Source organism: Pan troglodytes, chromosome 1 (assembly GCF_028858775.2).
Source record: "Pan troglodytes isolate AG18354 chromosome 1, NHGRI_mPanTro3-v2.0_pri, whole genome shotgun sequence".
In the NCBI taxonomy this organism is placed as follows: Eukaryota; Metazoa; Chordata; class Mammalia; order Primates; family Hominidae; genus Pan; species Pan troglodytes.
The window spans coordinates 30,012,376-30,036,907 of NC_072398.2; the positions used below are offsets into that span (position 1 = coordinate 30,012,376).

Consider the following 24,532-nt stretch of genomic DNA (forward strand, 5'->3'; position numbering starts at 1 on the left):
TTGAGGAGATGAATACAGTAGCTGATGACCAAATGATGTAATTACCCTGGGATGGAGTGATGCTAGTGCCCGTTCACCTCTTTGTTGGCAACCGGAGACACTGTCAGTTGGATTGGATGATCACTATGCTTAAAATGTTTCTAGCATTATTACTGCAACTGCTGTGACTCTAAGGACAGACATGACAACAATTACAAAATACCTCTTGAATCTTTTCATTTTCCTCCACATTTACCATTTTATTCTACTCCAGGCCACCATCATCTCTTACCTGGAACGTTGCAATAGCCTCCAGACTGTAATCTCTGCTTTTGATCTTCCCTAGTTCTAGGATAATTCACCAAAAGTCAACCAAATGTGGGATGGTTTATTTGCTAACTCTCTTTGAAGTATTTGTTTCTTTTTTTATTCTTTTTTTTACCATTTACAGTTATGTTCACCTTGTCTCTGCCTCAGCTTCCTGGTGCAACTGTAGCCAGAAGAGGAGAGAGAAGAGGACATTGGAGTGCACGAGAAGAATATATTATAAAAGAATATTGCTTGATTAAAAAGCATTTTTTACTGGATAATACTTCTTAATTTAGAAAAATACCAAGGAGGGCTTTAAAATTGTATCTACACATTGTGGATCTCTTTCACAGTCTCTGCACTTTCCCCACATTCCCTGTGAATTTTTTGTTTCTTCTTCCTTTTGACTTATTTTTTTTTTACAGACAGGGTCTTGCTCTGTCACCTAAGCCAAACTGCAGAAACATGACCATAGCTCACTTTAACCCCCAACTCCTGGACTCAAGTGATCCTCCAGCCTCAGCCTCTGGAGTAGCTGGGACTACAGGCACACACCACCACAACCAGCTAATTAAAAAACAAAATGTAGAAACAGGATCTCACACTGTTGCCCAGGCTGGGCTCCACTCTTGGCCTCAAGCAATCCTCCTGCCTTGGCCTCCCAAAGTGCTGGGATTATAAACATAGGCCACCATGCCCAGCCTCTTCATCCTCTTTAAATAGTATTGTTATCACAAATGCATGTATGCCTAAAGTAGCTGTATATTTAGTTGAGCTTGTTTTACATTTCTACACACATAATATTGTTACTGAAAAAGCAGAGGTTCAGTTTAGGTCCTGTCGCTTGCCACACAGAAAGCCATTCACTGAGATGCCAATTATTGACAAGGAAGAACGCTTTAATTGGATGCTGCCGCTGATGAGATGGGAGCTCAGTCTCAAATCCATCTGCCTGACTGACTAAAACTATGGGTTTATATAGTAGGGAACAAATGCAACAATATGCAAGAAACAAGAACTAGGGAGGGGCAAGTAAGCAATCATAATGAATGAAGGATCTAGCATCTCATTGTCTGGATGTGGTGCTCTGGTGAGTTTCAGTTCTTTGGTACTTTGAGAGGCTTGAAGGTCATTTACTGAGGAAGGAACTCAGATCGAACAGATGTAAGGTTCAAGCTTTAAGACCATAAGAGTCAATTTCTATGTTTACCCAAACAACTATCTATGGGACTATTGGGTTGTTTTCAGCATTATATTGTATGTAGTCTTCTGGGTCTTGATGATTTTTATTGAACATAGGCTTCTGCAGTTTATATATGTTACTGCACACAGTAGAAATTTTTTTCATTTTCACTGTCATACAATATTCAAATATGTGACAGCACCACAATTTTTCATCTATTTCCTGTTAGACTCTGGGTGACTTTCAGTTTTCTGATAATATAAAGAGTACTGGTATACACATTTTACATATCTTGCAGTCATTTGAATAGTTTTTCTAGGATATATACCTAGGAGTGGAATTTCTGAGTTATGGTATGTACAATGCTCAACTTTGGAACATAATGATACACAGTTTACCAATGCAGTTGTACAAATTTATGCTTTCAAAAGCAATGTATATAAATTACTCACTCCAACACTAGATGTAGTCAGACTTCGTAATTTTTGCCTATCTCTCAGATATAAAGTTTCTCATTCTTAATATTCATTTCTCTGATTGCAAATGAGAGGAAGCATCTTGTATATCTAGCAATTCCTTATCCATGAAATATATATTTGTGTCAGTTTATCTATTAATTTGTTTGTTTTTATTATTAATTTGTGGGAATTCTTTACAAATACTTAATTTGAACTCTTTGTTAATAATGTATGTTACAAATATTTTCCCTTGGTTTATGGCTGGTTTTTTACAATCTTTCTTTCACTGACATATCTTTTGCTGAACATATGTTCTTAATTTTAATGTAGTTAAGTTTATCATATTCTTTTGATTAGTGATTTTTGTATTTTATGTAAAAAGCCTTCCTTAACCAAAGGTCAGAAAGATATTCTCCTGTATTTTCAACTTAATGCTGTTTTTCACATTGAATTTCTTACCTACCTAGATTTTTAAAAAATATTTTCCTTTCTGGATAATGACAATCATACTACCATTTACTGATGAGTCCCTTTCTCTACTGACCTGCAATACGTATTTGTCATATATGAATGTTTCATAAATATTGGGTCTATCTTATATTTAATTTCATTTCATTGGTAAAGTTTTCTTTCTCTGACTCGCTCAGTGTCCTACTTTGTAGTTTTAAAATAATATATCTAAATATCTGCAGGGTAATTTACTTATTTTCTTCTTTTGTTTCAGAATGTCTTGGTTATTCTTGATCCTTTGCTCTTTCACATAAACTTTATTATTAGCTTGTCAAGTTCCACTTGACTCCACTCTAGATTTGGCAAGCATTAATGTCCTTACAGTTTTAAGTCTTCTTATCCCAAAACTCATGTCTGTCTCCAAGTTCTTTTTTTTTTTTTACATTTCTTTAGCAGATTTTTATAATTTTCTGCATATAGGTACTGTCTACATTTCATTAGATTTATTCTCAGGTTTTATATAGTTTTCATTGCTGCTGTGAAAATGTCACCTTTTAAAATTATATTTCCTACTGAGGACATATATTGATTTTTGCCTATTGATCTTACAGCTAGCTCTCTTGCTAAATACCCTTATGATTTCTGATTATTTGTCTTTGGATGTATTAGTCCATTTTCATACTGCTATGAAGAAACACCTGAGACTGGGTAATTTATAAAGAAAAAGAGGTTTAATGGACTCAGAGTTCCACATGGCTAAGGAGGCCTCACAATCATGGAGGAAGGCAAAGGAGGAGAAAGGCATGTCTTACAAGGCAGCAGGCAAGAGAGTATATGCAGAGGAACTTCTTTTTATAAAACCAATAGATCTCATGAGACTTATTTACTATCATAGAATGGCAGAGGATAACCCAACCCCATGATTCAATTACCTCCCACTGGGTCTCTCCTATGACACCTGGGGATTATGAAAGCTACAATTCAAGATGAGATTTGGTCAGAGACACAGGCAAACCATATCATTACACCCCTTGCCCCTCCCAAATCTCATGTCCTCACAATTCAAAATACAATTATGCCCTTCCAACAGTCCCCCAGAGTCTTAACTCATTTGAGCATTAACTCCAAAGTCCAAGTCCAAAGCCTATAAAATCAAAACAAGTTAGTTACTTACTGGATACAATGAGGGTACAGGTATTGGGTAAATAGACCTGTTACAAATGGAAGAAATTAGCCAAACCAAAGGGGCAACAGGCTCCATGCAAGTCCAAAATCCATCTGGGCAGTAAAATCTTAAAGCTCCAAAATGATCTCCTTTGACTCCATGTCTCACATCCAGGTCACACTGATGTAAGAGGTGGGGTCCCACAGCCTTGGGAAGCTCCACCCTTTTGGCTTTGCAGGTTATAACCCCACTCCTGGCTGGTTTCACGAGCTGGCATTGAGTGTCTGCAGCTTTTCCAGGTGCATGCATGGTGCAAGCTGTTGGTGAATCTACCATTGTGAGGTCTGGAGAATGGTGACCCTCTTCTCACAGCTTCACTAGGCAGTGCACCAGTGGGGACTCAGTGTGGGGACTCCCACCCCACATTTCCCTTCTGCACTGTCCTAGCAGAGCTTCTCCCTGAGGGTTCCTCCTGTGCAACACACCTCTGCCTGGACATCCGGCCATTTCTATACACCCTCTGAAATCTTGGAGGAGGTTCCCAAACCTAAGTTCTTGATTTCTGTGTACCCACAGGGCCAACATGACGTGTAAGCCACCAAGGCTTGGGGCCTGCACCCTCTGAAGCAACAGCCTGAGCTGTACATTGGTCCCCTTAAGGCATGGGTGGGACACAGGGCACCAAGTCTTGAGACTATACAAACCAGCAAGGCCCTGGGCCTGGCCCATGAAACCATATTTTCCTCCTAGGCCTACAGACCTGTGATGGGAGGAGATGCTGTGAAGACCTCTGACATGCCTTAGAGGCATTTTCCCCAGTGCCTTGGCAATTAATAGTTGCTTTTAAGAGCACCAAAGTCACCTCTTGCATGCTTTGCTGCTTAGAAATTTCTTCCACCAGATACCCTAAATCATCCCTCTCAAGTTCAAAATTCTACAGATCTCTAAGACAGGGAGAAAAATGCCACCAGTTTCTTTGCTAAAGCATGAGAAGAATTACATTTGTCCCAGTTCCCAGTAAGTTCCTTATGTCCATCTGAGACCACCTCAGCCTGGAATTAATCGGCCATATCACTATCAGCATTTTGGTCAAAACCATTCAACAAGTCTCTAGGAAGCTTCAAACTTTCCCACGTCTCCCTGTCTTCTTCTGAGCCTTCCAAACTGTTCCAACCTCTGCCTGTTCCAAGGTTGCTTCCACATTTTCTGGTATCTTAATAGCAGTACCCCATTCTACCAGTACCAATTTGCTGTATTAGTCCATTTTCATACTGCTATGAAGAAATATCTGAGACTGGGTAATTTATAAAGAAAAAGAAATTTAATGGACTTACAGTTCCACATGGCTTGGAAGACCTCACAATCATGGCAGAAGGCAAAGGAGAAGCAACCACATCTTACATGATGGCAGGCAAGAGAGTGTGTGCAGGGGAACTGCCCTTTATAAAACCATGAGATCTCATGAGACTGTTTCACTATCACAACAACAGCATGGGGAAACCAGCCCCCTTTATTCAATTACCTCCCACCAGGTCTCTCCCATGACATGTGGGGATTATGGGAGCTACAATTCAAGAAGAAATTTGGGTGGGGACATCGCCAAACCATATCATTGGATAATCTGAGATTTTGAAAGCAACCGATATCACTTGAAAATTATGATAATTTTGAATTTTTTCCTTTCTAATTCTTATCCATTTATTTGCATTTTCTTGAATTACATGCTAACTAAACTTAAAGGAGAATGTTGAGTAAAAATTGTAATATGAAATATACTTGTATTAATTCTAAAGGGAACTCTCCTAATGCTTCTCCATACTGAAAGATGTCTCATTTTTGGTAGACATACATTATAAGACTAAGGAAGTCCTTTCTTGCTACTGTTTGGTAAGAGGTATCATCATGAGGGTAGGTTAAATTTTATAAATTATTATTCTTCATATAGAATAAAACATTTCAAAATTTATTCTGTTTATTTGCTTAATGGCATTTATTGATTTTCTGATTTAAACTGCCTTGCAAGTTTGTGATAAACCCCAACTTGGTTATATGTGCTTGTATTTTTTTAGCTTGTTAAATTTAGTTTTGTAGTATTTTTTACAAAAACTTAAATCTTTTTGTGAGTGAGACTCACCCACAATTATCTTCTCTATTGTGTTTGTGTGGTTTTGATACTAGGGGAATACTGACCTTATAGAATGAGTTGAGAAATAGCCCCTCTTTTTCCATATTCTAGAATTGCAATACAATAGAATGGCTGCTCCTTGTAAATCAACTAAACAATCTTAGTGTGATATTTTCTTTTTAGGAAGATTTTCAACCCCCAATTCATTCTCTTCAGTATACACAAGATTAATACAGGCTCTCAGTTTGTGTCTTGAGTAAGTTTGGTATGGTTTTATTTTTAGAAATTTTCTTTATCTAAATTGAAATTTATTGTTTTTATGTATTTTATTTTGCTTTCATATTTTAAAAATCCCTGTTATGTTTGTGATATACCCACATTTTCATTTTTAAAATTTTTCATTGAGATTTCTTTATCTTTTTGATTAAGTTATCAGAGGTTTATATTTTTTATTTCAATGTAACCAACTTCTGATTTATTTATATTTCCTGTTATATCTGTTTTCTGTTCATTGATTGGCATTGATACATTCATTCTATTTTTTTAACATGACAATTACATCATTAATTTTCAGCATTTATCTTTTTCAAAAAATAAGCACTTTAAAGCTATAATTTTTTCCCCAAAATATCAATTCTGCTTTATCTCTTGCTTTGATATTTTCATTCTTATCTAAGTATTTTATAATTCCTATTATGGTTAATTTTTTATGAGGTATCTTAACTTATCAATGGTTTTCTATTTTCTATTTTTATTTTTTAGGAATGCATAGTAGGTATATATGTTTATGGGGCATATGAGACATTTTGATAAAGGAATACAATGGGTAATAATCACATCAAGGTAAATGGAGTATCATCATCTCAAGCATTTATTACTTTGTTGTGTTACAAACATTCCAGTTATACTCTTATGATATTTAAAAATGTACAAATTGTTGACTATAGTCATCATGCTGTGCTATCAAATACTAGATCTTATTCATTCTAACTATTTTTGTATGATATTTAAAAATGTACAAATTGTTGACTATAGTCATCATGCTGTGCTATCAAATACTAGATCTTATTCATTCTAACTATTTTTGTATGATATTTAAAAATGTACAAATTGTTGACTATAGTCATCATGCTGTGCTATCAAATACTAGATCTTATTCATTCTAACTATATTTTTGTACTCATTTCCTTCCCAACCTCTGGTAACGATTATTTTACTCTCTATTACCATGAGTTAAATTGTTTTAAGTTTCAACTATCAAAAATAAGGGAGAACATGTGAAGTTTGTCTTTTGGTGATTGGCTTGTTTCATTTAACATAATGTTCCATCCATATCTTGGCAAATGACAGGATCTTATTTTTTAAGGCTGAATTATACTTCATTGTGTATGTGTACCACATTTTCTATGTCCATTTGCCTGTTGATGGAAACTTAGGTTGCTTCTAAATTTGAATATTGTGAATAGTGCAGCAATACATATGGGAGTACAGAAATATCTTCAACACACTGATTTCATTTTCTTTGGATAAATATTCAGAAGGGGAACTGCTGGATCATTTAGTAGTTCTATATTTAGTTTTTTGAAGAACCACCATACTGTTCTCTATAGTGGCTAAACTCATGTACATTCTCACCAATGGTGTTTGAGGATTCCCTTTTCTCCACATCCTTGCCAGCATTCATTATTGCCTTTATTTTGGATAAAAGCCATTTTAAGTGGGATAAGATGATATTTGATTTGCATTTATTTGATGATCAGTGATGTTGAGCATCTTTTCACATATCTATTTGCCGTTTATATGTCTTCTTTTGAGAAATGACTATTTGGACATTTTGCCCATTTTTAAATTGGATTATTAGATTTTTTTCCAATTGTTTGAGCTCCTTATATATTCTGGTTATAAATTCCTTGACAGATGGATAGTTTGAAAATTTGTCTCCCATTCTGTGGGTTGTCTCTTCACTTTGTTAATTTTTTTTTCTGTGCAGACGCTTTTTAACTTGATGTGATCCCATTTGCCCATTTTTGCTATGGTTATCTCTGTTTTTGAGGTGTTATTCAAGAAACCTTTGCCCAGACCAATGTCCTGTGGAGTTTTCCCAATGTTTTCTTTTGATAGTTTAATAGTCTTAGGTCTTAGATTTAACTCTTTAATACATTTTGATTTGATTTTTGTAGATGATGAAAAATAGGGTTCTAGCTTCATTCTTCTGCCTATAGACGTCTAGTTTTCCTAGCACAATTTATTTAAGAGATTGTCTTTCTCCACTGTATGTTCTTGGCACCTTTGTCAAAAATAAATTCAACATAGCTGTATGGATTTGTTTCTGATTTATCTATTCTGTTTCTTTGGTCTATGTGTCTGTTTTTATGCCAGTACCATGCTGTTTTGGTTACTATAGCTCTATAGAATAATTCAAAATCAGAGAATGTGCTTCCTCTCATTTTGTTCTTTTTGCTCAGAATGACTTTGGCTATTCTGGGTCTTTTGTGATTTCACATGAATTTTGGAATGATTTTTTTCTATTAATGTGAATAATGTATTGGTATTTTAATAATGATTGCACTGAATCTGTAGATTACTTTGAATAGTGCAGACATTTTAACAATATTGATTCTTCCAATCCATGAGCATAGAGTATCTTTTCATTTTTTTCTGTTCTCCTCAATGTCTTGCATCAATGTTTTATAGAGTACATTGTAGATATCTTTAAATTCTTTAGTTAAATTCATTTCTAGGTATGTTATTTTATTTGTAGCTATTGTAACTGGGATTACTTTCTTGATTTCTTTTTCAGATTGTTCACTGTTGTAATATGTAAATACTATTGATTTTTATATGTTGATTTTGTATCCCTCAACTTTGCTGAATTTGTTTATTGGTTCTAATAGATTTTTGTTAAGGTCTTTAGGTATTTTTCAGATATAAGACCATATCATCTGCAAACAAAGATGACTTACTTCTTTTCAATTTGGATGTTCTTTATATCTTTTTCTTGTCTGATTGCTCTAACTAGAACTTCCAATACTATGTTGAATAATAATGGTGAAAGTGGATGTTTCGGTTTGTTCCAGATCTTAGAGAAAAAGTTTTCAGTTTTTCTGTATTCAGTATGATGCTAGCTGTGTGTCTGTCATGTATGGTTTTTATTGTGTTGAGATATATACTTCTATACCACATTTTTTAGGGCTTTTATTATGAAAGGAGGTTGAATTTTATCTAATGCTTTTTACCTTCGGTTGAAATGATTGCATGTTTTTGTCCTTCATTCTTTTGAAATGATATATCACATTGATTTATTTGCATTTGCTGAATCATTCTTGCATCCCTGGCATAAATCCCTCTTGGTCATGATGAATTATCTTTTAAATGTGTTGTTGAATTTGGTTTGTGAGTATTTTGTTGAGGATTTTTGCATCAGTATTCATGTGGAACATTGGCCTGTAGTTTTCTTATTTTGATGTCTCTGTCTGATTTTGGTATCAGGGTAATACTGGCCTCACAGAATGAGTAAGGAAGTATTTGCTTCTTTATTTTTTTGGAATTGTTTGAATAGGATTAGATTAATATTAGTTATTTAAATTTTGGGTGAAATTTAGCAGTTGAAGGCTTTGGGTCTCTGATTTTTCTTTACTGGGATACTTTTTATTATGGTGTTGAACTCATTACTTGTTATTGGTCTATTTAGATTTTGGAAATCTTCATGATTCGGTCTTGGTAGGTTGTATGTGTCTAGGATTTAATCTATTTCTTCTAGGTTTTCCAATTTACTGGCATGTAGTTGCTCATAGTAGTCTCTAATGATTCTCTGAACTGCAGTATCAGTTGTAATACCTCCTTTTTATCTCTGATTTTATTTATTTGGGTCTTCTATCTTTATGTCTTTGGCTAAATGTTTATCAATTTTATTTTTTTTAAATAAGCCACCTTTTTGTTTAATTGACATTTTGTATTGTTTGTTTTGTTTCAATTTCATTTATTTCTGCTTTGATCTTTATTATTTCTTTTCTCCTACTAATATTGGCTTTGGTTTGCTCTTTGTTTTCTAGTTCTTTAAGATGCATCATTAGGTTGTTAATTTGAGGATTATCTGCTTTTTTGATGTGGAGTGCTTATTGCTATAAGCTTTCTTCTTAGTATTGCTTTTGCTGCATTCCATAGGTTTTGATATATTGTGTTTCCATTTTTGTTTGTTTCAAGGAATTTTTAAATTTTATTCTTAATTTCTTCATTGACCCACTGGTCACTCTAGAGCATATTGTTTATTTTCCATGTGTTTGTGTAGTTTCCGATATTTTTCTAATTATTTATTTCTAGTTTTATTCCATTGAGAATAAAACTGGAAAGATGAGACACTTGATATTTTTTCAATTTTTTAATTTTTTAAGACTTGTTTTTTGTTCTAACATATGATCTATCCTTAAGAATGAGCCATGCCTTGAGGAGGAGAACGTGTATTCTGCAGCTCTTAAATGAAAGATTGTGTAAATATATATTAGGTCCATTTGGTATATAATGTAGATTAAGTCCAATGTTGTTGTTGGTGGTGGTTTTCTGTGTAGTGGTTCTGTCCAATGCTGAAAGTGGGGTGTTGAAGTCTCCAGCTAATATTGTATTAGGGTCTATCTCTCTCTTTAGCTCTAATAATATTTACTTAATATGTTTGAGTGTTCCAGTGTTGAATGTATATATATTTACAAGTGTTACACCCTCTTGCTAAGTTGACTTCTTTGTCATTATATAATGACCTTCTTTGTCTCTGTTTATAGTTTTTGTTTTGAAATCTATTTTGTCTGATGTAAATATAGCTACTTCTGCTTTTTGTTTCCATTTTCATGCAATATTTTTCAGTTCCTATATTTTAAGTCTAAGTTAGTCTTTATAAGTGAAGCGTGTTTCTTATAGTTACCAGATTGTTAGAGCTTGTTTTTTTATTATTGTTATTGTTCAGGCTCTCTATGTCTTGTGATTGGAGAGTTTAGTCCATTTACATTCAATGTTATTATTAGTAAGTAAGGACTTACTACTACCATTTTGTTATTTGTTTTCTGGGTGTTTTATGTGTGCTCTTCTCTTTCTTCCTTCCTTCTTCCCTGTATTCCTTTTTGGGAAGTTAATTTTTTTTGGTGGATTGTTTTAATTTACTGATTTTCAGTTTTTTGTGTATCTGTTGTAGGTTTTATGATTTGAGGTGACCATGAGGTTTGGAAATAACATCTTAGAACTCATTATTTTAAACTGATCACAACTTAGCACTGGATACAAAACAATCCAAACTCACAACAACGAAAGAGAAAACTAATAAAAGCTCTACACTTTAACTTAATCCCCCTGCTTTCTAACTTTTTGTTGCTTCCATCTATGTTTTATTATACTATGTCTTAAAAGTTGTAGTTATTATTTTTGATAGGTTTATCTTTTAGTCTTTGTATTCAAGATATCAATAGTTCACATACCACAATTACAGTGTTATAATATTGTGTGTTTGTTTGTGTACTTACTATTACCAGTGAGTTTTGTACCTTCAGATGACTTCCTATTGCTCATTAGTGTCCTTTCATTTTAGATTGAACAGCTCTCTTTAGCATTTCTTGTAGGGCAGTTCTGGTGTTGATGAAATCCCTCAGCTTTTGTTTGTCTGGGAAAGCCTATTTCTTCTTCATGTTTAATGGGTATTTTCACTGGGTATACTCTTCTAGGATAAAAGTCTTTTTTCCTTCAGCATTTTAAATATGTAATGCCACTCTCTCCTAGATTGTAAGGTATGTTATTTGTGTCTTTTCTCTTGCTGCTTTTAGAATCCTTTCTTTATCCTTGACCTTTGGAAGTTTGATTATTAAATGTCTTGAGGTAGTTTTATTTGGATGAAATCTACTTGATGTTCTACAACCCATCTATACTTGAATTTTGATATATTTCTCTAGGTTTGAAAAGTTATCTGTTATTATCTCTTTGAATAAAATTTATACCTTGATCTCTGTACCTCTTCTTTAAGGCCAGTAAATCTTAATTTGCCCTTTTGAGATATTTTCTAGAACTTATAGGCAAGCTTCATTCTTTTCTATTCTTTTGTTTCTTCTGACTGTGTATTTTCAAATAGCCTGATTCTTTCTTCTGCTTGATCAGTTCTGCTGTTGGGAGATTCTGATGCATTCTTCTGTAAGTCAATTGAATTTTTCAGCTCAGAATTTCTACATGTTTCAAAAATTATTTCAGTATCTTCGTTAAATTTATCTGATAGGATTCTGAATTCCTTCTCTGTGTTATCTTAAATTTCATTGAGCTTCCTCAAAATTTCTATTTTGAATTTTCTGTCACTCTTGGATTGATCAGTGGTGACTTTTTCAGTTTGTTTAGTGAGATCATGATTTCCTGAATGGTCCTGATGCTTTTGGATGTTTGTGAGTGTCTGGGCATTGAATAGTTAGATATTTATTGTAATATTTGCAGTCTGCACTTGCTTGTACTCCTCTTGTAGAGGGGTGATGCAAGCTCCACTGTGACTACCAACCACACTGAGACTGTGCTGAGTCACACCCAAAGATAGCACAGCACTGGGTCTTGCTCAAGACCCATGGTGACCACTGCATAGTTACTGCCAGTGGAAGGAAGGAGTCTCCCCCAGGTTACTGAGCTGCACTGCTTGGGTTGGGGGAGGGGTGATGCAAGCACTCCCTTGTCCACCTGGCTGGTGTCTCATTAGGTCAACCCAAGTCTACTGCCTTCTAGCCCAGCACGCACCAAGACTTGCCCAGGAATTGCAGTCCTTGTCGCCTAGACTGCCTTTGAGGTTTATGTAGTATCCCAGAGTGCTTTGGCCCATGGTAGTGGGGCTAGCCAGAACTCTAGTTCCAACCACTGGGAAGGGCAATTCCTCTCTTGCTGGGACGGATATAAGGGCTCCCTCCATGGGCACTGGCTGAGTTCTGCCTTATCTTGTTTTCTACTGTGGCTGGGCTGCACTGAGTTCCAATGCAAAGTCCCACATCACTGCACTCTCTCCCCCACAAGAACACAGATCCTCTCTGCAGCATCAGCAATTCAAGACTATCTTTCCTAACCTCTTCAATGCCTCTTTCTTTGATATGATGTTAGAACCTGGTACTGTGATCACTCACTTGATTTTTGGTTCTCATAAAAGTGCTTTCTTGTGTGGATAGTTGTTCGATTTAGTGTTCCTGTAGGGGGACTATTGTTGGAGAGTTCTATTAGGCCAACCTGCTCTGTGTCTTCCCCTATAGTTTCTTTTTGACTGAGTTACATTCAAATTTATTTTTTACACTTTATAGAAATATTAGGGAGGTTAAAATTTATCCTTTATTTACTGAGCTCTAATTTAACAGAATTGAAATTGTGGTCAGAGAATGTATTATGTTTGACACTAAGTCTTTGAAATTTATTGAGATTTGCTTTAAAGCCTAGTGATATGCTTAATATCCCATTCTATTCCTATGTGGAGGAATCATAAGGTGAGAGACAGACCCTCTCTTTCAATATGTAGCACAAGGGTTCTTATTTATCCTCTGGACAATAGCATACAGATACATGTCTCAAGTTTATCTAGTAAGATTCTCTTGCCTGTAGCTTTGAATAATGAGGGTTAGAGATTTTTCCCAGCCAATGTGGAAGGTTTGAGAGACTACTGGTGTGGCAGCAAGAATCCAGTAGCAGCAGTATCAATTCCTATGTCCTAAGCAGACTTCAGGCTCATAACCTGCTTTCCTTATTTTTCTGCCAGAGTCTAATTCTCAACTGTTGATTAATTCTCTAAGTTATTGATATCTTGCCAATACATTCCTTTTCTGATTAATATAACCAAAGTCAGTTTCTGTTGCTTAGAACTCAGAATTCTGACAACTGTGAAACACAATGCTTCTGAGGGAATTACAGCATATTACTTTTTGCTTTATTTTATTTAATCTTCTGTTTGTCTCCTCAGGAAGTGTTATTTATTATCCTCATTTAACAGATAGGAAAACTGGGGATTCAATATTTGAAGCACTTTATTCAATACCACACAGCCTGTAAACTGTGAAACCAGAATTCAAGCCAGCTCTGCCTGATTCTTGAACTGCTACTCTTTAAGCCTTCCAGATATTCAATGGGTGATTTTAAACCTTTCTTTCTGACCCTAATATTCTATGAACTGAAGAATAAATACAGATTGCCAAGTATAAATCAGGAATAGCTTAGGTACTGAGAGGTCAAACTCTAGAAGCCACAAATATTCATATATTCTTAAGTTTTAATTGAGAAAAGTACTTCTCCTAGGCTTTTTACTTCATATACTCTGTGAGATGAATTTTTAGAAACTGACCTTCTCTTATTCACTGCCCCAACTCTGCAAATTTGCCACACGTGCCTTGGCAACATGAACCACCATAACACAGAGGGGCTGGTGACTTAACATACTTTGTCATCCCCCTGGCATAACAGAGGGGTTCTTTTAGGTCATGGGCCACTTTTCTTCTTGTAGGTTTATTGAAAGTTTGTGTGTTCATGCTCATTAAGTAACTTCTAGCAACCTTGGCTAAATAAGTTGGTAAAAGGCTGAACTCATAGTCAGTATTGCTTCATAATACACACATGCAGAGCTCATAATATATGTGACAGTTGACTCACTTAAATCACCTAATTAACTTTTTGCAGTCTTGTATAAATATAATAAAGTAGCTATAGAAATGAAAGATGTTTTCAAGTTAAATTTAACTCCACTGAACTCATAGAATCAGAGTTAACTTATATTTCATTTTAGGTGATTTTAGAGAAAGTTGTTTTAAAGGCAAAACATTCTTAAAAGACTGAATTTGTTTCTACCTCCATTTTTCTTAATTACTTTCATGAAAAACCTATTGATTTTATAATCTATTAATTTGCAGTGGAGAAACTGTGCTCTTTTGTTGATGTAGAACTAATAACGTACATAAATGTTTATAACTTTTAACCTCATCTTAAATATTTTTTGTTTTAAATCACACATAGCTGGCATTTTAAGGTATTTCTTGTTTTTTTTTTTTTCCCCCCACTTGCAGAATGCTTCGATGTCTTAAATGGTACATCCAAACTTAAGTGAAATAGAGCTGTGAGGACATTTTGGGGAGAAGTGACCTAGATAAGCACTGACTGTTGCATTCATCTCTCTTCTTGCTGATTGTGATGATTTCCTGTGCCATAGCCATTCAAAGTCTGCCAAAAAAGGTTAGTAATTAGGGTCTCACAAATAGTATCCAGGTACAAAAATGAAATTAAACTATCTCTGGGAACAGGAGTTTGCTTTTTGAGAGGAGCAGAATAAAACAGAGTTAAGGAAGAAGTGTTAATTTTAGCTGTCACATACCAGTTGAACAATTCTGATAGTGATACTGTTGTTTTCCAGGTGAGTAAAAGAGTCATGGAAATTAGCATACAACATAAAAATCTGTAGAAATCAAGGTAGATGTGTTACAAGAGTGGCCTAAGGAAATCCATCTGGGGATGAACAACAGGAATTCCTCATTTGGACTGCTTCTGTTATTACTCACTCAGAGACTAGAGGAAATTGTTAGATTGTCTGTGATGTCCTTTATCTATCCTAAAATGTAGAAAGTGAAGTAGGGAAGGATGAGGAGTTGATATGCAGAAGAGGAAGCTGAAATAACCTTCCCTCAATTATTTTTCTTAAAATTGGCCTCTGAAGGGAACCCGAATGTTTAGGCATTATTTCACTCTGTCTTACACTCTATTTGTGACAGATAAATGAAATGGTAGACTGTCCATTCTTTGGCTAATGTCAGCAGCCAAATTAATCAAACTGTGGGAAGTTGCTGATATATTTATATGAAAATAACTTTAAAAAAGGCCCAATTGTACACCTGGTTTGTTTCATGGTTCAGGCTGAATATATTTATCTGATATATCATGTGATAATATTAGTAACGAAAGCCCCTAAATTAGCAAGTGGTTTGCCTACATCTCCAAGTCCTTTTTCTTTCCATCCTATGCCACTGATATTCCACCTGAATTGGGGAAATTAATTATCAAAAAGTGTCTATTTGTTTCCATCTTCTTTCTTATTCAAATACTATTTATTTTAAATTACTGTTTACTAATTAATGCTAAATAAATGTAATGCACTGTTAGCTAACCAGAGATTTATAAATAACTTTATTTCTTCATTTTCTCCCTGGGTTTTCTGCTATTTATTACTATTTAAGTTTTAGTGCTTTGAGAGTACAGCCGGTATTTCAACAGCACTTTCCTCTAATGCTTAATCCTAACTCATAACAGAAATATGTATTAAAAGCTTGAGTACATGCATATAAAGAGAAAACATTTTTCTCAACCATCAACACTTCATATTAAATCTTTGGAATATTTAGTGCCTTATCGTCATTTTAATTCTTATTCTGAGTCACAGACAGCATGAACTGAGTTTACAGGGTAATCACTGCAGTAACATTTTCTTCCTCTAGATTATCTTTCCTGGGATTAATTATATTGAGATCACTGCCCTGAGTCATAGTCTTCTGTATTTTAATAGGGTATCAGGCATGGTTCAGATAAAGAAACTTTATTGGGGCTATTTTTGTATCCTCTGTGGATTGGATGAAGATGGAATGTTCTTTGAAGAAATTGTGAGGAAGAAAGAACACAGTTTTCTCCATTACTATTTAACTTAACAGAAATTTTGATCAGTTGGATTTTAAAATCCATATTTCAAAACTTTCTTAAAAGTTTGCATACTTTAAATTCAACATTTTAAAAATTAAAATTAAAAATAAAGTATGTGTGTATGTATATATTCCTTAAATAATTTTAATAAAAATTTTGTTTATATTTGTCTAGGTTTTTTGAAGTATAAATTATATTATAGTATTATTTTAATCTCTCAGATGAATGCTTTTTTATGTACCAGGTAATTTTCTCGGTACTGAGATACATCAGCAGATAAAAAACCAAGAACATGTTAAATATCTGTTCTCCTGGAAGGTATAGTCTATGACAAACGGGGGAGGCTGAAAAATAAATAAACAAGTATATGGATATTATGTCAGATGCTAATGAGTGCTGTGAAAGCAGGAGAACCCAGCAGGGTTAGAGGAATAGGGAATGTGTACGTGTGTTTTTTTATTTTTTCTTTTTTGTTGGGTTGCCATGGAAGGTAACAGAGTACTAAGGCAAATTAGAGAGTGAATGGTTCACGTAATACACACAAAATGGAGGAAATAGCAAGAGTGAAGTGTCTGTGGTGGTATCTTGCTTAGTATTCCAAGGAACAATAAGCAGCCTAATATGACTGGAGTGAAGTGGGCTAACAGGAAAGTATTAATAGATAAGAGATGAGGACAAAGAGTTATCAGGGGGTCAGATTTGCAGGCCCTTTTAGGTGCATGTGAAGGACTGGCTTCTGTACTTAATGAGATGGAAAGCCATTGAGAGTGACATGATCTGATTTAAATTTTAAGAGAATCACTATGGCTGTCTGCCATGGGGAAAAAAGTGGTGTATGTATCTTTCCATATTTTGGTATAATAGGGAGTTAGGCGCTCTAGAAAATGTATCTTAAAATATAAAATCAGAGAATGAAATAATTACTCAAGCCAGTCCTCTTATTTAATGTTCTAACCTAAATCACTACTAATTACAAGCAGAATTTATTTTTGCATGAAGCCTTTTGTGTGATCACTCTTCAAGTATAAACACAGAAAAATGCCTCATATAATACCATGTAAATTAATTAAGAAAAAATATAGTGAATCTCAAAAGGAAGAAAGGAAATCACTAAGTGCCAGAAACAAATAAAGAACTCAGTTCCAAAAGGAACCTTGAAGTGATACCCTAGCAGTTCATACGACTGTCAGATGCAGCCTTGAGTCCCTCCAGGATAGTGGATTAGAAAAAATATCTTTGAAGATTTTGAAGACAGCCCTAGCGAAATGCAAAAACAATCTTACAGACTTCCCAGGCTCTGGAAGTAGCTATAAATCATCTCCTGAGAGAAAAGTCAAGAACCCAAGCTGCACCAAAAGTATGTGGTCAAAATTTGTAGTAATACATAAAGCAGGAATAATAAACTTTGAAATTCATTTTTAAAAACTGGTCTGATACCAGAGGAATCTTCTGTACTGAGGCATAAACAATAAAACCTCAATAACTCTATAAAGAAAATTCTGCATCCCTGTATGTTTGGGACACACAAAGGAAAAAATAAATCACCCACTGAAAGTGATCTCTCTTTGTGCATATACAACTTATTTATTTTTTACAAAGACACAATCTATAGAGAGAGTTAACAGAGGAAAGCAGTCACCAACTAAAGATAATATGTCACGTGTATACATATACGGACACAGATGCGCACGCACACACACACACACACAATTTTTTTTTTACAGAGACACAATTTTGAGAGAGAGAGTAGGCAGAGAAAAGCATGAAAATAACATACTAAAAACAGAGATAATAGAACAATTTGGAAGAGATTAATAAGTATGTTCATAGTTCTTCAACAAAATATAAAATTATCAAAATATTTGAAGAAGAAATAATAACCTAATGTAATGACAGATCATAAACACTAAAGAACAAAATGAAACTATTAGAAATAAAAGTAATATAGTCATTGCTAAAACAAAACCCTGGGGAGGAGGTGGAGTAAGATAGCCGAATAGGACCCTCCAGCAATTGTCTTCCCCACAGGAACACCAAATTAAACAACTGTCTACACAAGAAAAAGTCTTCACAGGAACCAAAAATCAGATGAGTGATCATTGTACATAGTTTTGACATCATATCAAGGAAAGAGGCACTGAAGAGGGTAGGAAAGACAATCTCAAACGGCCAACACCACCCAACTCCATCCATCAGCGGCAGCTGTATGGAATGGAGAGAGAATATGTGTGCTTGCAGGAGAGACAGCTCAGTGATTGTGGGACTTTGCATTGGAATTCAGTGCTGCCTGCCACAGTGGAAAGCAACATGTGCAGAACTCAACCAGCAACCACAGAGGGAACATTTAGACCAGCCGTAGCCAAAGGAAAATAATCCATGCCAGCGTTTGGTTCCTGCTATTACCACCACTGCAGGCTAACGCTCTCTGGGGTCCTAAATAAACTTGAAAAGCAGTCTAGGCCCCAAGGACTGCAATTCCTGTGCAAGTTCTGGTGCTGTGCTGGGCTCAGAGCCAGTGAACTTGGGGTGCACACAACCTAGTGAGACACCAGCTAGGGTGGCTAAGGGAGTGCTTGTGTCACCCTCCCACAGCCCCAGGAAGTGCAGCTCACAGCTCCTTCCCACTTGAAGAGGGAAGAGGGAAGAGAGTAAAGAGGACATTGTCTTGCAACTTGGATACCAGCTCAACTACAGTATAATAGGCCACCAGACAAATTCCTGAGGCCCCTATTTTAGGCCCTAACTTCCAAATGACATTTCTAGACACACCCTGGGCCAGAAAGGAACCCTCTGCATTGAAGGGAAAGACCCTGTACTTGCAGGATACATCACCTGCTGACTAAACAGCATTTGAGCCTTGAAAAAACATGAGTGGTAACCAGGAAGTACTCACCACAGGCCTTGGGTGACACCCAATGCCGTGTTGGTTTCAGGTGTGACCTAGTATATTCCCAGCTGTGGTGGCCACGCAGAGAGACTCCTGCTTGAGGAAAGGAGAGGGAAGAGTAAAGACGAGTTTGTCTCACATCTTGGGTATCAGGTCAGTAAAAAACAAACAAACAAAAAAAACAACGGGCTTCTTTTGTTCCAGGCCTTGCCTCCTGGATGGCATTTTTAAACCCACCCTGGGCCAGAGGGGAGCCCACTTCTTTGAAGACAGAAACACAGGACTGGCAGCATTTACCATAAGCTGACTGAGCAGCCATTGGGCCTTGAGTGAACATTGGTGGTAGCCAGGCAGTACTTGTCTCAGTACTTGCCTCAGTACTTGCCTCAGGCCTGGGGTGTCGGTGACCACAGGGAGATCATCCATCTGCTTGAGGAAAGGAGAACAAAGAAAGTAAAGGGCTTAATCTTGCACCTTGATTGCCAGCTCAGCCATAGTAGAATACAGCACCAAGTAAATTCCTAAGGATCCTGATTCCAGGTCCTGGCTCCCAGATGACATTTTAGGACTTGTCCTGGGCTTAGGGGGAGCTCGTCATACTGAAGGGAAAAACACAAGCCTGGCTGGATTTGCCACCAGCTGAATAAAGAGTGCTTGGGCCTTGAGTGAACATTGGCAATAGCCAAGGAGTGGTCACCATGGACCTTAGGCAAGAAACCCGGTGCCGTGCTGGCTTTGGATCTGACCCAGCATAATCTCACTGGTATTTTACTTCTTGTCCATTTACTTTTTAGTTTATCATACACACCATGTTTACTAGTACTAAAACTGTCTTAAAATATTGCAATTTTGACCCTTTTTCTAATTGAACTTTATGTTTTTACAAGCACATTTTATTACATATGAATGAGACTTTACCATGTTATATATAACTCTTAATTCTGTAAATAATAGATTGCTTATCTGAAATATAGCTGATATTTGTTTCTTAATTATTTGGCTATTCCCTATATGTTATACTGTACTAAAGATCATGGGATTTAGATTCAGAAAACTTACTTCCTAGCTCTTATTATTTCTTTTTTTTTTTTTTTTTTTTTTTTTTTTTTTTTTTTTTTTGAGACGGAGTCTCGCTCTGTCGCCCAGGCTGGAGTGCAGTGGCGCGATCTCGGCTCACTGCAAGCTCCGCCTCCCGGGTTCACGCCATTCTCCTGCCTCAGCCTCCCGAGTAGCTGGGACTACAGGCGCCCGCTACCACGCCCGGCTAATTTTTTGTATTTTTAGTAGAGACGGGGTTTCACCGTGTTAGCCAGGATGGTCTCGATCTCCTGACCTCGTGATCCACCCGCCTCGGCCTCCCAAAGTGCTGGGATTACAGGCGTGAGCCACCGCGCCCGGCCTATTTCTGTGAACTTGCAAAAGAAAACAAAAATGAACCATTGTTTTTTTATCTGTAACAGGAAATGTACTTCACAGGATTGTAATGAGAATTAAATTAGATAATATACATGAAAATCACTTCTGAATTGTCAAGTAATTTGTTAATACTGTCACTATTATCCAGATGTTTGGTAGACTTAAATGGTTTGCCTTTGCCTGTATAGCGAGTAAAGAAGCAGCATTTTGGCATTACCAGTTCCAAAACCCAAAACGATACAGAAATCCCGTAACAGAAAATTAAACAGTCTAACCTGGATTCCTCCTACCCCCCTGCCCACCACCTTCATGCTGTGATTCCCAAGATGATTGGAGGGAAAATGCCAGAAACAGATCCATAAACTGCCCATGAGACATACTATAAACAGAAAATGAACCCATCTTATGTCAGGGCAGGTGATTGAAAAATTAAAAGAGCTTAAGAATAGAAAACTCTGCAATTCCAGATGGTCTCCCTCTGAGTGCACAGGCGATAAGTGACTTGGGGAATCTGTGATGAACATGTGCGAGTCATCTCTGAAAACGGAGGACGCACAGGTGGCTGGTTTTGAATTGAACACCACACCTGTCTTTGTAATAATGCTTGCAATTCGGCACTGCCTTTCATCAGGGCTTCTTGACAGGTTTTGCAGATATACCACTGCAGTTTTTACAAGGGATATTAAACCCATTTTGGAGAGAGAAATCTTAGAATTGTATGATAAAATAAATGAAGGTTGCAGAGTGGGCTAGAATAGAACAAAGAAATCCTGATAGCCCTCTTTAGGGAAATATGTTGTATGCTTTTTTTTTTTTTTTTTAATTAAAGCTGATCTCTTTTAAAATTTCACTCAGAAATTAAACAAACATTTACAAAGCACCTACTCTGGGACAATACACGAGGCACAAATAATATACAAAAATGAGTAGAGATTAGTCCCTGCATACAATAAATTTATATTTAAGGGCTAGAGAGGCATTCATTTATAACATGGCTATAGGCCATCATTTTTAAGTAGAATAATATTGGCATAAACAAATGTTAGGTAATCATGGAAGACAGTGATTTTGGTGGAGTAATTGTGGAAGACTTCACAGAGTAAATGGCAATAGTGTAGTTAATCGCATTTTTACAGAAATGTAAATAAGGAGAGAATGGTCCAGACAGAAGCAGTGGCTTAGGTAAAAGTACATGCATGTGAAAGTTTCTGACAAGTTTATAAATGTTCAAATAGTCTGGGATTAACAAGTATCTAACAAATCTGTATCGTCTAGATTATAGTGCAGGCATGTATGGCTGTGTAGATGAGTGTGAAAAAGAAGAGATAAGAATGATTGTGGGAAGTAAGCATGATTGTGAGGGTAGGCTCTGGTTATATTGTGGAGACTTTGAAACTATGAATAGGAATTTGTTTTCTATAGAAAATGGGGCAGGGATCAGGGATAGGAGGGGAATGTGAACATAACAATGCTGGTGGAAATGTGGACAGTGAATTAAGGAGGGAAAGGAAGAGGGTAGTAAAATGGCTATTAAAATGAATCAGCTGAGAGATGGGGCTTGAAAGGAGAAGATGGAGTCAAGATATTTCAGACATAGAATATATTTTATCTCTGATTAAATGCTGAGGGTTAGGGAAGAGAAAAGTTGAGAATGACTCCAAGACCTATAGCTAGAGACCGAGTGGATAGTGATGGCATTAACTAAGAGAAGACACAAACATAGGCAAGTAGCTTTAAGATGAGGAGGAGAATATCAACTCAGCTTTTGATATTTTAAGTTAGATATGCAAATGAGGCACCCTTAAAGAGAAGACCAATAGGAACTCAGAAATTAATCTGGCCTTAGAGAGAAAAGACCCAGCTCTTTCTCTAAGATTTGTAGGTCCTAAGACAAGACTGCAAATGGAGGACTGTGTACCATATGTTAAATATTTAAAAGTTATAAATCAAGCCACAAACTGTTAAATAAAATATCTAACCTCCTACCATGACAAACATGCTTTCATATCAACCTCAAAGGCCAAGTTCGAATTACAGTTCCATGATAAAATATAGTGGCAGTAACTCAGAAAGGACCTCTCCTCCTCCCACTTTACCCTCCTTCCCACTAGCCCTATCCATGCACAGGCCTCAGGGTCACACATGGAAATCCCAGGCTTAGGAGCTATGTGAAGCCATTATGAAGATCTTGAAACTATGAGAAGAAATTTGTTTTCTATTCTCTAGAAAATGGGGCAGGGATAGGGGCAGGGAAGGAATGTGAACATGATAGTATCTCCACTTCATCCCTGCTTCTCACAAACAACCACTCCTTTGTCACCACTTGGATCTTGGGATACACTGGATGTTTGGAAGTATAGTCCTGAAGTCAAGAAGCCACTAGGCCCTGGAAGTAGATTCAACGAAATAGAGAATGTGAATAGGAATTATGATGGTCCCAGGTACCCAGCGTCTGAATCAGAAGGGAGAGTGTGGGCTGGGAGACAACTGGCCCTGGAGGGGGAGGATGGGAGATAGAGCAAATGTCTAAAGCTTGGAGTCTAGAAGGCGACTTCTCTTGCCCTGGTCTAAAAGGGTTGATGAGAAGAGACTCCTAGAAAAGTAGATTTGACAGTCAAATATTTATGGGAGTGAATGAAATAAAGAAAGCATAGAGGAATAGGAAAGATAAAGTATTAAAAGGTAATTTAAATTACAAATAAAAGGTCATTACCACTTGTTTTAATTTCAATTTTAAGTTCTGAAGTACATGTGCAGGTGTAGGATGTGCAGGTTTGTTACATAGGTATACGTGTGCCATGGTGGTTTGTTGCACCTATTAACCTATCACCTAGGTATTAAGCCCAGCATGCATTAGCTATTTTTCCTAATGCTCTTCCTCCCGCTTTCCCCCAACAGGCCCCCGTGTGTGTTGTTCCCCTCCCTGTGTCCATGTGATCTCATTGTTCAGCTCCCACTTATAAGTGAGAACATGCGGTGTTTGGTTTTTCTGTTCCTGTATTTGTTTGCTGAGGATAATGGCTTCCAGCTCCATCCATGTCCCTGCAAAGGAAATGATCTCATTCCTTTTTACGACTGCATAGTATTCCAAGATGTAGCTGTACCACATTTTCTTTATCTAGTGTATCATTGATGGGCATTTGGGTTGATTTCATGTGTTTGCTATTGTGAACAGTGCTGCAACGAGCACACATGTGCATGTATCTTTGTAATAGAATGATTTATATTCCTCTGGGTATATACTCAGTAATGGGATTGCTGGGTCAAATGGTATTTTTGGTTCTAGACCTTTGAGGAATTGCCATACTGTCTTCCACAATGGTCGACATTACCACTTTTAAGAAGTAGATCATATAGTACCCAAATATGGAGCTGGGAGGGGAGGAAACAAAGGTAGCAAGTGCAGTGTACCCTTACAAGAAATGTATCAGAAGAAAGAAGCAGCTATAGGAAGAACTTACAAAGATCAAGAATTAGGGATTTTTTTAAAAAAATAATAAAGGGTTAGTTTTTCTTGTTAAAATGTCTCGTTGCAATAGTGAAAGCTACCCAAAAAGCAGATTAAAGGGTTAAAAACCAGGTGTCATTTAGAACAAGGAGTTTAACTGATGAAGCCTAGGTTTGTATACATGCGGGAAAAAATACAAATGAGGCAGAAATATTAATTTTTATGAAAAATGTAGCTGTACTGACTACCATTAATGTCAACATTAATAAATAGTTTCTGTGAAGGATGCAGTTTATGTTATTTCAGTCAATACATGGAGTTGATTGTCTAAGTACTGGCATGTCTAATTTTATATATGAATCAAGAATGTCTATCCTGGGAAGAAAAGTCAGCAATCATACTGTGAACCCAGTTCTCTGCTCAGAGAAGAGTGGAAGAGCATAAATTACACCCAGCCAT

General features: G+C 36.3%; 1 long non-coding RNA gene across 2 annotated transcripts in view; it reads left to right on the forward strand.

Annotated features, from left to right (window-relative positions):
- The window catches only part of LOC107970220 (uncharacterized), a 213,182-nt gene that overhangs the window by 72,746 nt on the left and 115,904 nt on the right, over window positions 1-24,532 (forward strand). For both annotated transcript variants that reach the window (XR_010150287.1, XR_008537318.2), the window contains exon 4: window positions 14,705-14,870. This is a non-coding gene — a long non-coding RNA (uncharacterized LOC107970220). The remainder of the gene's footprint in view (window positions 1-14,704; window positions 14,871-24,532) is intronic.